This window comes from Urocitellus parryii, chromosome 1 (genome assembly GCF_045843805.1).
Source record: "Urocitellus parryii isolate mUroPar1 chromosome 1, mUroPar1.hap1, whole genome shotgun sequence".
NCBI classification, from domain to species: domain Eukaryota; kingdom Metazoa; phylum Chordata; class Mammalia; order Rodentia; family Sciuridae; genus Urocitellus; species Urocitellus parryii.
The window spans coordinates 254,950,407-254,960,384 of record NC_135531.1 but is presented as its reverse complement, the minus strand read 5'-3'; the positions used below and the strand labels follow the sequence as shown (position 1 = coordinate 254,960,384).

Sequence of the window (9,978 nt, the reverse complement as noted above, 5' to 3'; positions counted from 1 at the left end):
ACAAAATTATTGCAGTTTAACAAGAAAAGTAGCATAATTAGGGTAGGTAGCTGAGAATGGCCTGAACTCCCAGAGCAGTCCTTACTCTTGATTCAGGGCCAAGGATGGTGTCACCAAGATGCCTGCTGACTAACTGATGTACAACAGATTTATTTAACCACTGGCAAACCACATTTCCTTTTCCAGGGCAATAAGTTAAAAGAGTATTTACCTCCCTTGGTTAGAAAGGGAGGAAATACTTCTTCCTCCACTCAGGGCAGCTGCGACCAGTTCTCCCAGAGAAATCATTAAACCTCAAGGATTCGGAGCCCAGAGCCCCAGGACTAGGCTGCAACAAGCTGCCCTGCCCCCGAAGCAGGAACAGGCACGCACGTTTGGAGAGGTGAGTGTTTGTTTGCCCCCCAAAGCTTCACCCTCCTACTCCACCACCCCCAGGCATGTGAGTCAGTAGACTGTAGGTAAGAAAGCCAAACTAAATCCTTTTATCTGAATCTCATTTGAATTGGCATTTGGCATATTAAAAGTGAAGGTTTATTCAAATTAGAGAGAAAAATAGAAGCTGTTCTCCACATTTCCGCAGGGAATCAGAGCTTCGTGTATCTTGGTGAAAAAAGATGTAGAGGCTGTCTTCTAACAGACACCTCACCCTACCCCCCCACCCCAATATCCTCAAGGCTCAATTGCTGCAGGGGGTAATACAGAATTAAAAGCAGGAATTAGGATAAGGCTTTGTCCTCAGCGGCCTTTAAGAATTTTCTGCTTTAAGTGAAACGCCCCTTTATGGCTGGGTTGCCATGGCTTCTCGCTGTGAACCCCCAGGGCCACTGAGTCTGCAACTGTGAATCCATTTCCATCCCTGGGAAAAGCTTTACAAGGTTCCAGCCTCACTGTGCAACCAAATAAAGGCCCCCAAAGCTAATCTCTCGCCCTGCCCACCTTGAAGAATCAGGCCCAAGAAGGGCTCTTATACAATAAGATAGTTATCTCCCCTTATGACAAGAGGGAAGAATTTGAAAGTGACTTTCCATTCTTCACAAATCAACTTCTTTGAGAGAAAATGTCCCTTTGTATATCTCTTTTCCAGTGCTTATGTTCTGGTCTGATTTTTTTTTTTTTTTCAAACAACAATAGCAAGATTAGACATGACCATTAACAAAAACTAACATGACCAAGTGTATTCTCCCAAATGTCTATTTCTGAAATTCCTATCAGAGTGTTTGGGGCAAGTATGCTATTTTAACATCAAATGTGAGAAAGAACAGTGATCTCCTTTGTCATATCAAAAGCCAAGTTGCAGACCCTATTTTTTTCCTGGTGGAGTTGAGATGGGGGGAGAGGATAATCCATTTAAAAATAGTCCATCTTGTTCTAACTTTTAAAGCTTCACAGGTTAATACAAATCTTGCAGTGTATAATACAAATTTTGCAGTGTATTCTAAAGAATAATTTTCTAATAGTGAGATTTCAAACATCAGTGGAGAAAAACTATCTTTATGGAATGGGAGATCCTGTTCCCCAAAATATTATGATAGAATTTCCCTGAGCACAGTTGGTCCTACGGATCTGCACATGCACACATACTTTCAAATAACTTGCAATACTAACCATAACAGGCTTCAGAACTCAAATGATTTAAAAAGAGGTGAAGCTATCATAAAATCCTTTATCCTGTAGAAGTTACTGCTATCCCTTCCTTCTATTCGTTCAGTTTTGTAAACATCTCTTCTAGCAAGGAGATGGAGAACTCAATGGGTAAGCCTCTTAAGAGAACAGTTTCTGGAGTCAGAATGCCTGACATTAAACTCCAACTCTACCACTTAGAGTAGAGGTTCTCTTAACAGAGTTCCATTTAACTTGAGTTACCAGATAACCAATGTCCCAAACAACTTGGCTCATGATTATTGCATCCTTAATATTTGGGGTGGCAGATAGGTTATCTCTAGTACACCTGAGACCTTGGCTACTTTTGCACAACTGATCAACTGCAAATCATGCTTAATGACTGTTCAGGAGAGCTCTTCAAACTTACAGCAAACTGGAGTGCACACCAGCAGAGAGATTTTTATGTGCTGTTCCATTTATTTATTTTTTCACAGGCTAATTTCTTTTCTTTCTCCCCCATCCCCAATACTAGCAATTGAACCCAGGGATTACTGAGCCACATCCCAGTCCTTTTTATTTTTTTTTATTTTGAGACAGGATTTCTTTTTAAATTGCTGAGGCTGACCTGGAGTGTGCAATCCTCCTACCTCAGGCTCCTGAGCTCTTGGGATTACAGGTGTGTGCATCACAGTGCCTAATTTGTGGGCTAATTTCAAAACTAAAAAAGCACTTTTCAACTCTGTTGTTTTGGGTAATGGCTACACATCAAAATAAGAATGCATGCAAATTCTTGTGTTTCCACATGTACTATGCTTAAACTATGCTTCACAATCCATGTCATTTCTTTTATGCTTTCTCTGTTCTTTGTTACTTGGTGCTTCCTGCACTATCACCAAAAAGGAGAAAAAGAAAAAAAAGAAAAAACCCCTCAAACCATGTTAAATAACCAAACATTTTGAAATCCTCTTTAAAATTGCCTTTTGTGGATGAAATTGTGCTTTTGTGTAGTTACAAAACATAGAACTATTAATAAATATTAATAATGCTGATGCAAAGGAGTGGAACCAGCAGACAGACCTAACTACCCCCTTCACTGACCACATCGATCCTCAGAGACTATTAATAGTGTTTATCTCTGTTGAACCAAGGAACTCCCCAGGGGCAAGAGTGAGAGCACATACATCCTGCAGGGCAATGGGATACTTTTAGTTTGAAAAAGTGCATTCACCCCCTACCTCCCAACCCCCACCATGAGAATTACTGCTGTAGAATTTTTAGGCAAAAACAAAATCCTGTGCTTCTCTGGCAGCTGACCTTTTTATGGCCTAACAATGTTCAGTTTCAAATATCACATCGTGAAGCTGATATTAACCTTACAAAAATCAAGATAGTTCTGCAGGCTCGCTAAGTACCCAGACTTCTCATCCCTCAACTTTCAGAATTCTGAGTCTTGCCTCAGGTACATGGATGTGTCAACATTTGCCAGGGCCACAGAACGTGAGTGACAAGGGATAAAAATCAAACTTTAATTTCCTCAGTGTTTGTAAAGTTCTCTCTCAATGTATCTGTGTAAAGAAATCAAAAATTAAAATGTCCAATTAACTAAAATGTGATTTCATTTTTTCACTGTCAGAGCACCTAAAACCCAGCGCACTGAACAACTCTCCTTTGACAATTTAAGGCTTCTTTTCATTCCATTGCTGCTAATGTAACTTGACTTTTCATAAGCAAAAGCCTACCCAGACAAAGGAGGGAAGGGGGAGGGGGGAGGCTTCAAATCCCTGCTTTTCCAGCCTGCAGCAGGGCAGCTAATAGGGATGGTTTCCAATCATGAAACAAACCTGTTACACAAACATGCTAAGCAAAATAATTAATTTGTACAGTATGTCCACTGCTTACTTTTTTTCCTGGAATACATGATGAATTTTTTATGAAGGGCGGCGGAGGAAGGGAAGAACCACATTCAAAACTCAACATCATTCTTTTCTACAGTGTCATTTGAAAAGCCAGATAAAAGCGGCATGAGGAGGCTGGAAAAAGAGTGTACGACTTAGCGGTTCAGAAAACCACCCTCCATTTCATTCTGGAGCCCGGAGGTTACACCCAGGCATCACAAAAGCTTCTTTCCTCACAACATTAACTGGTAAGTGCTTTCGTGTTTGTTTTCCCAAACTGACACAAATGTAGCTGACCTGATGAGGATTCCTGCAAATGATTTATTTACAAAACAGCATTCTGACTATCAAATGACAAAAAAGGAAAGGACTCCTGATAGTTTACAAAATGCTCTGTCTGCAAATTTGTATTTTTGGTCTTGCCAAAAAGTGTTGAGGACGGATCATACAGGACTGACTACAGTGCTGATGAATCCTAAAGCATTAAAAGACAGAAAAAAGAAGAAAAAAAAAGATGATTGCTGGGGTGGGGGTGGCAGTACAAAGAATGTTCAGTAATTTTCTCAGCTCTTACTGAGATAATAACAACTCACAACTCATAAACTTGGGTTTTAAGTAGTTGTAATCCTTAGTCAAACATCAGTTGTGGAAAGCTCACTATAGAACAACTAGGAGAAACGGAACTCAGAGATGGAAACTTGCATTACCTTTTTTAGGTTACATGGTAGAAAAAACTTTTTACACTGACTTTGTGTGCTTTCCACACCCACCCGCCGCCTACCCCTTTTGAAAGATTAACAGCTTCTGGTTGATTTACTCTCCCATTTCTTTGTTCTTCCTGCAATTTTTGACATTTCGTTATCAATTACCCTTTAGAATTGATACCTGGGTTTTACTCACCACTCTTCTGTCTTGGAACTCTTTGGGGAACCTTATGTCCCTGTCTCCTCCTACTCTATGCCCCTGTCTTCTCATCTTGTAACTCTGGGTGGGTACTGTGTACCCCATTACTCTTGTGTTAATACACTTTGTGACACCATGTGCACCGTGTGAGTGTGATGGAGCTTCACACTGCAGGAGGGCTCTACACAAATGGGACCTGTGCCTGGTCCCATACACAGCACTCTATGCAGCTGGGACTGTGCCATGTCCCATATGGAGCCTGCCACTCTGTAGCTAACGGAGGGCTCAGCTCTTCTAGCTCCCCAGTTGAAGGCTGAGAAAGCAGGGCAGTACCCGACAAAAAAAAAAAACAAAAAACAAAAAACAAAAAAAAAAACACCACAAGCAACAAGAGCACCACACCAGGAGTGCCCTCTCAGGTAGTGGCCACTATCAGTGGAGGCTTACTAAGCCCAGCGCCACTGGAGGATAATCATCTCTGTGCTCGCTGCTCAGAGCTGTTCTGATCACATCCCCTGGGATTGATCTGACCAGGTATGGTAGGACACATACGCAAAAACAATTGCCAGGAAGAAGAAAAGTGTTTCATTATATGCAGGGTCCCCAAGACACAGGAGGCACGGCACCACACAGGCCACTCAGGGAAGTGAGATAGTGAGCCGGCAGCAGAAGGAAACACAGTGGGTGGGAGACTTGACTGTGGTTTTCTAGGGAATGAATGGGCAAAGCAAAGTAAGCAAGCAGTATAAATCTAGGAATGTTCTCGGTCCCTAATTTTTTCTCATGTTTTTAAAAACTGTAGTAAATAACCCTTAGTGCTGGGGTTGTGGTTCAGAGTAGCATGTGATAGGCCCTGAGTTTAATCCCCAGTACCACCAAAAACAAAAAAAAATTTAAAAGGAAAAAAAAAAAAACACTTTATAGTTATCATATTAACCTTTTTTTTTTTTTTTTTAAGTATCTAGGGTCATTTTACCACTGAGCTACATTCCCAGCCCTGTTTATTTCTTTTTAGTTGACAGGATCTCACTAAATTGCTCCTGCTTGCCTCAAACTTGTGATCCTCTTGCCTCAGCCTCCTGAGTTGCTGGGATTGCAGGCATGTGCCACCGCACCTGGCAACCATATTAACCGTTTTTAAATGCACAGTTCAGTAGAATTAAGCAAATTTACATTGCTGTGCAATCAGTCCCCAGAACGTTTCCAGCTTACAAATTTGACCTTTATAACTAGTCAACCCGGATTCTCCTGCCCTCTCCCCACTTTCTTTAAAAAATTTTTCTTTAGTTATAGATGGACACATGCCTTTATTTACTTATTTTTATGTGGTGCTGAGGAGTGATCTGCCTGTAAGCCACAACCCTAGCCTTTTTTCTGCACCTCTGATTCTGTCTACTTTCCATCTTTCAGGAATAGGAGCGGGAGGGAGGTATTTGTCCTGATCTCGCTGGTTCTTTGTGTTGAGGGCCCTCCACGTTGTTTTTCACAGCGGCTGCCTGGTTTTACATGCCCACCCGGAGTCCTCTTGGGCAACAGCTTCTTCATGTTCTCACCACCTTCTTGTTCTTGTTTTCTTGTATAGTTGGGGTGTTACGGTTGTGCTGGGGATCAGTACACATGAATTTCGATTTGTCCACAGTTTTTAACATACCACACTGAATATTAAGCAGTCATCCAGTCGTGATTCTTTTCTAAATAGTTCCCTATTATTTTCCTCGCCTAAAAGTTGGAGGCATATTTTCCTTAAGATTGGGATACTGATATCAATATCTTCAAATATTGATCAGCTGTTAATTCAGAATTTAATATCATACAGGTTCAAATTTTCAGTTGTCCACAGCGTGCTAATGTGTATTAGGAAAATAGGATTTGCATGATCAAAGATGTAACGGAGCACACACAGCTGTGACAGGCAAGCAGAGGTTTTCTTCAGGAAACAATTCTATTAAAAACAATGTGGGGATGCAAGTAATTTAAAATGTTCACGACACATTAATCGCAGGATTGTGGCTCTGAACTGCCATTTTGTATACTTTTGTTTTATAAATATAAATTTCTTCAAATTTGGTTTTGAGGTTACCTGACCAACACTGTCCTCCCCACACCCCTCTTTTTTTTTTTTTTTCCTTTTTTCTTCCTGTCTTGTTTTAGGCTTTTAGCCACTTAACAGTTCTTATATTCTGTTTCTGGTCAGAAGGAGAAAATGGGGAGTGGGGAGCAGCAGTGGAACTGGCGTCCCTAGGCAATGGCTTCTTCTTCCACCCTTTTATTTCCTTTTGAGTAAAATCTTTAGAACGGTCTAGGCAGCTAAAATACATTTCCTTGTCTCACTGGATGATTGCCTGTCATGCTCGGGGTAATACCAAGCAGCTCCTATGTGAGCAGAAACCTCCATTTTCAGCTGCCACTGGCCCCATTTGTAGTCAGCTGCTGCCCTCTCTAGAGTGTACTCACTGGATTTAGAGGGACAAAGAACTATAGAAGCAAAGCAAAGGCCCCAAATGGAGACTGCGGGTTTCAGCCTTATCTCCCCTTTGCTGGTGCCACTGGTTTGCTGTTTTGAGATCATTCTTATCTAGGTTAGAACACATACTCCTGCTATGACTTCCTGCTCGGTGGTTCCCTTGATATGGGAATTAATTTCCTGCACATTTTCAGTCCTGAGCCTCCCTTTGGGTAGAGGTAATAACCTTGCAAGCTGATCCAGGCTCAAGGGTCCTCCTTCTGGCGAAAGGTGGAAGAGGACACTCTGTTTTTAAAAGTCCTGTCTTGTCAATCATGCCAGGGTGGTACATTCTCCTTGTTAGGCCAGAGGTGTGGGTCACTTTGCTCTCTTTGGGAGGACTTGGTGCTGAAACTGGCAACAGTAACTCTTTAGGGTGGACGCAGCAGGCAACAGGGTAGAGGTGCAGGGCAAGTGTTTGATTGACAGAACTTCAGCACTCAGAGCTGCTTCCCAGCACAGTTAGGACTCCTGGGAGAGCCACACAGGAGGTCAGGGTATTTTGTTGTGCCCCTCATGGCCATAACCACATACCCTGCTGGCTACGCCATTTTATCTCCTCTGATTTGGTTCTGAAAGTGAGAGAATAAGACCTAGCTTTGCCCCTACCAGGGATCCAGGAAGGTGGTCATGGGTGTTACAGTGCTTCACACAATATTTCTTTAGATTGACCTAATGTCTGAGTGTCCAAACTGTGACCAGGTGTCCTTCACAGAGGAAGCTTCTTTGTAAAGATGTTCCTCAAATTATGATGGGGTTACATCCAGATAAACCTATTGTAAGCTGAAAATATCTCATGTTGAAAACAGATTGAATTACACCTCGCCTGCAGAGCATCGTAGCCTAGCAACGCAGCGCACTGCAGAGTATTGATTGTTTCCCCTCGTGATCGCAGGGCTGATTGAGAGCACTGGCTCCTTGCCCTGCCAAGCATCTCAAGAGTGCGAACTGCTGCATATTGCTCATCCAGGAAAAGATCAAAATTAAAAAGACGAAGTAAGGTTTAGATTAAATGCATATCACCCACCATCTTAAAATCGAAATTCTTAAGCGGACATATAAGTTTGGGTCCATAGGTACTGGCAGATATCTTTGCGGCTCTGGTGTGTCTTTTGTCCAGTTTATTCCTATAAAGACATCCCTCTCTAAGACAGCCTTGACCCAGAGGACAGTGTGTCAGGTGGACTGGTCAGGTGAGACACAAAGGAGGCAGCACAACAGTGCATATGAAATAATAGGAGCACTGTATTAATTACAGATCCCAGAGAGAAGAGGCCAGTGAGGGGAGCAAGCCTTGAAGAGCCAACAAGGGGAGGCTGGTATAATACACATGCTCCACCAGTGGGTGAGGAACAAGAAAGACAGCATGAGGGACCCAAAGATTGTTAGGGCCAGGATTAACTCAAGCAGGTTACCTATGTTGTTGTTTTTTTTTTTGTTGTTGTTGTTTTGTTTTTTTGTTTTTGGTGTTAGAGATTGAACCCAGGAGTGCTTCACCACTGAGCCACATCCCAGTCCTTTTTATTTTTTGAGACAGAGTCTTGCTAAGTTGCTGAGGCTGGCCACAAACTTGCAATCTTCCTGCCTCTACCTCCCTAGTCAAAGAATTATAGGTATGGCTACCACATTTGGCTCCCATAGGGAGTTCTAATCAATGGGTTTGGAGCAAGCAGGCATGAGGTCTGTGGAGGCGTCACTATGACTCACAGGTGTTCACTGTGGCACACTATGACTCACAGGTGCTCACTGTGGCATATCTGCACTGCCTGTGGGGTCTTGGGGGTTAGTGTGGAGAATTAAGAAGGTTGTAACTACATATTCCATAGGGAGGTGGTATCCAGGAGATGGCTGTGTAAGGCACATATGTAAATTGCGCATGTTGAGGAACTGAGAGGAGGTTGAGAAGACAGTCACAGCCTCCAGAACTCAGTGTCACATAGTTTCTGATTTTAAACAAACATCAAAAAACTACAACCAAGAAATGATTTCATTTCTTGTACCTCAAAAATGGGATGAGATGGGAATTTTTCAGTCTTAAAAAGATTACTAGACTTAGTAAGACTCCGTCTCCAAAAAAATAAATAAATAAGTAAATAATGATAATAATAAAGGGTTAGGGATGTGGCTCAGTGCACCCCTGGGTTCAATCCCAGCACAAAGCAAACAAATAAACAAAACAGTTTTCAAAGCTACTTGTTTTGTATTTACAAATATTCCTCTGGACTGTACCAGAAGGAAAACAGGGACTACGAGTATATAGTTTTAATCAGACTTAGCTTCCATTGCTTTATCAGAAGCCAGACTCCCCTCGTTTTCAGTTTCTCCGTTTTCTGCAGGTAATTTTCCAGTTCCTTGGTTTGTCATTTCAGCCTATTTGCCTTTGCCACCCTTTTCCCTTCTGCTTGCACTTTGCTGTTTGAAGATTTATCTTTTCCTGCTGCCATTTTTGGCTTCATTTTCACCCTTGTAGCTGACAACTTCGCAGTTCTCTTAGATTCTTCTTCACTTCCCCTTCAAGTACTGTCCTCCTGAGCACTGATAGCAGGAGGGCTATTGAGTGCCTGCAGGCGCCATTTTATATCAGGGACTTGCACATCCAGAGATTTCGATATCCAAGTAGTCCTAGAATCCATCTCCCTCAGACACCAGAATAACCATCTTCCTAGAGAACTCTTCTCAGTTTTAGTATTTTTACTGGGCAATCACAGTGACCAATGTACCAACCTATATACACTAACGAATCCCAAGTTAAAACCACAAGTGCTATTCCATTTGTACTTACAGTCAACTAAAAAAAATTTCAGGTTACAACAAAAAATATACTTACATAGGACTTAACATTTTTCACTACCCCCCTTTTCTCTCTCTCTCTCTCTCTCGCTCTCTCGCTCTCTCTCTCTCTCTCTCTCTCTCTCTCTGTCTCTCTGTAGTACAGAGGATTTAACCCAGCCCCTCATACATGTTAGGCAGGTATTTTATAACTGAGGTATATCCCCATGCCCTTTTAAAATTTTAGTTCGAACAGGGTCCAAGTTGCTGAGACTGTCCTTGAACTTGGGATCCTCTTGCCTCAGC

The 9,978-nt window shown here is 42.1% G+C and overlaps 1 protein-coding gene across 4 annotated transcripts in view; it reads left to right on the top strand.

Moving 5' to 3' along the window:
- The first annotated feature begins 202 nt into the window (after positions 1-202).
- Cmklr2 (chemerin chemokine-like receptor 2) overlaps positions 203-9,978 on the top strand; it is a 38,896-nt gene continuing 29,120 nt past the window's right edge. The window contains exons 1-2 of one of the 4 annotated variants that reach the window (XM_026394587.2): positions 203-382; positions 3,595-3,745. The gene's annotated coding sequence lies outside the window, so the exon portion shown is untranslated. Of the gene's footprint in view, positions 383-2,206; positions 2,279-3,403; positions 3,746-9,978 lie in introns of those variants that run through there. The other 3 variants (XM_077799277.1, XM_026394589.2, XM_026394588.2) reach the window with 3 other exon arrangements.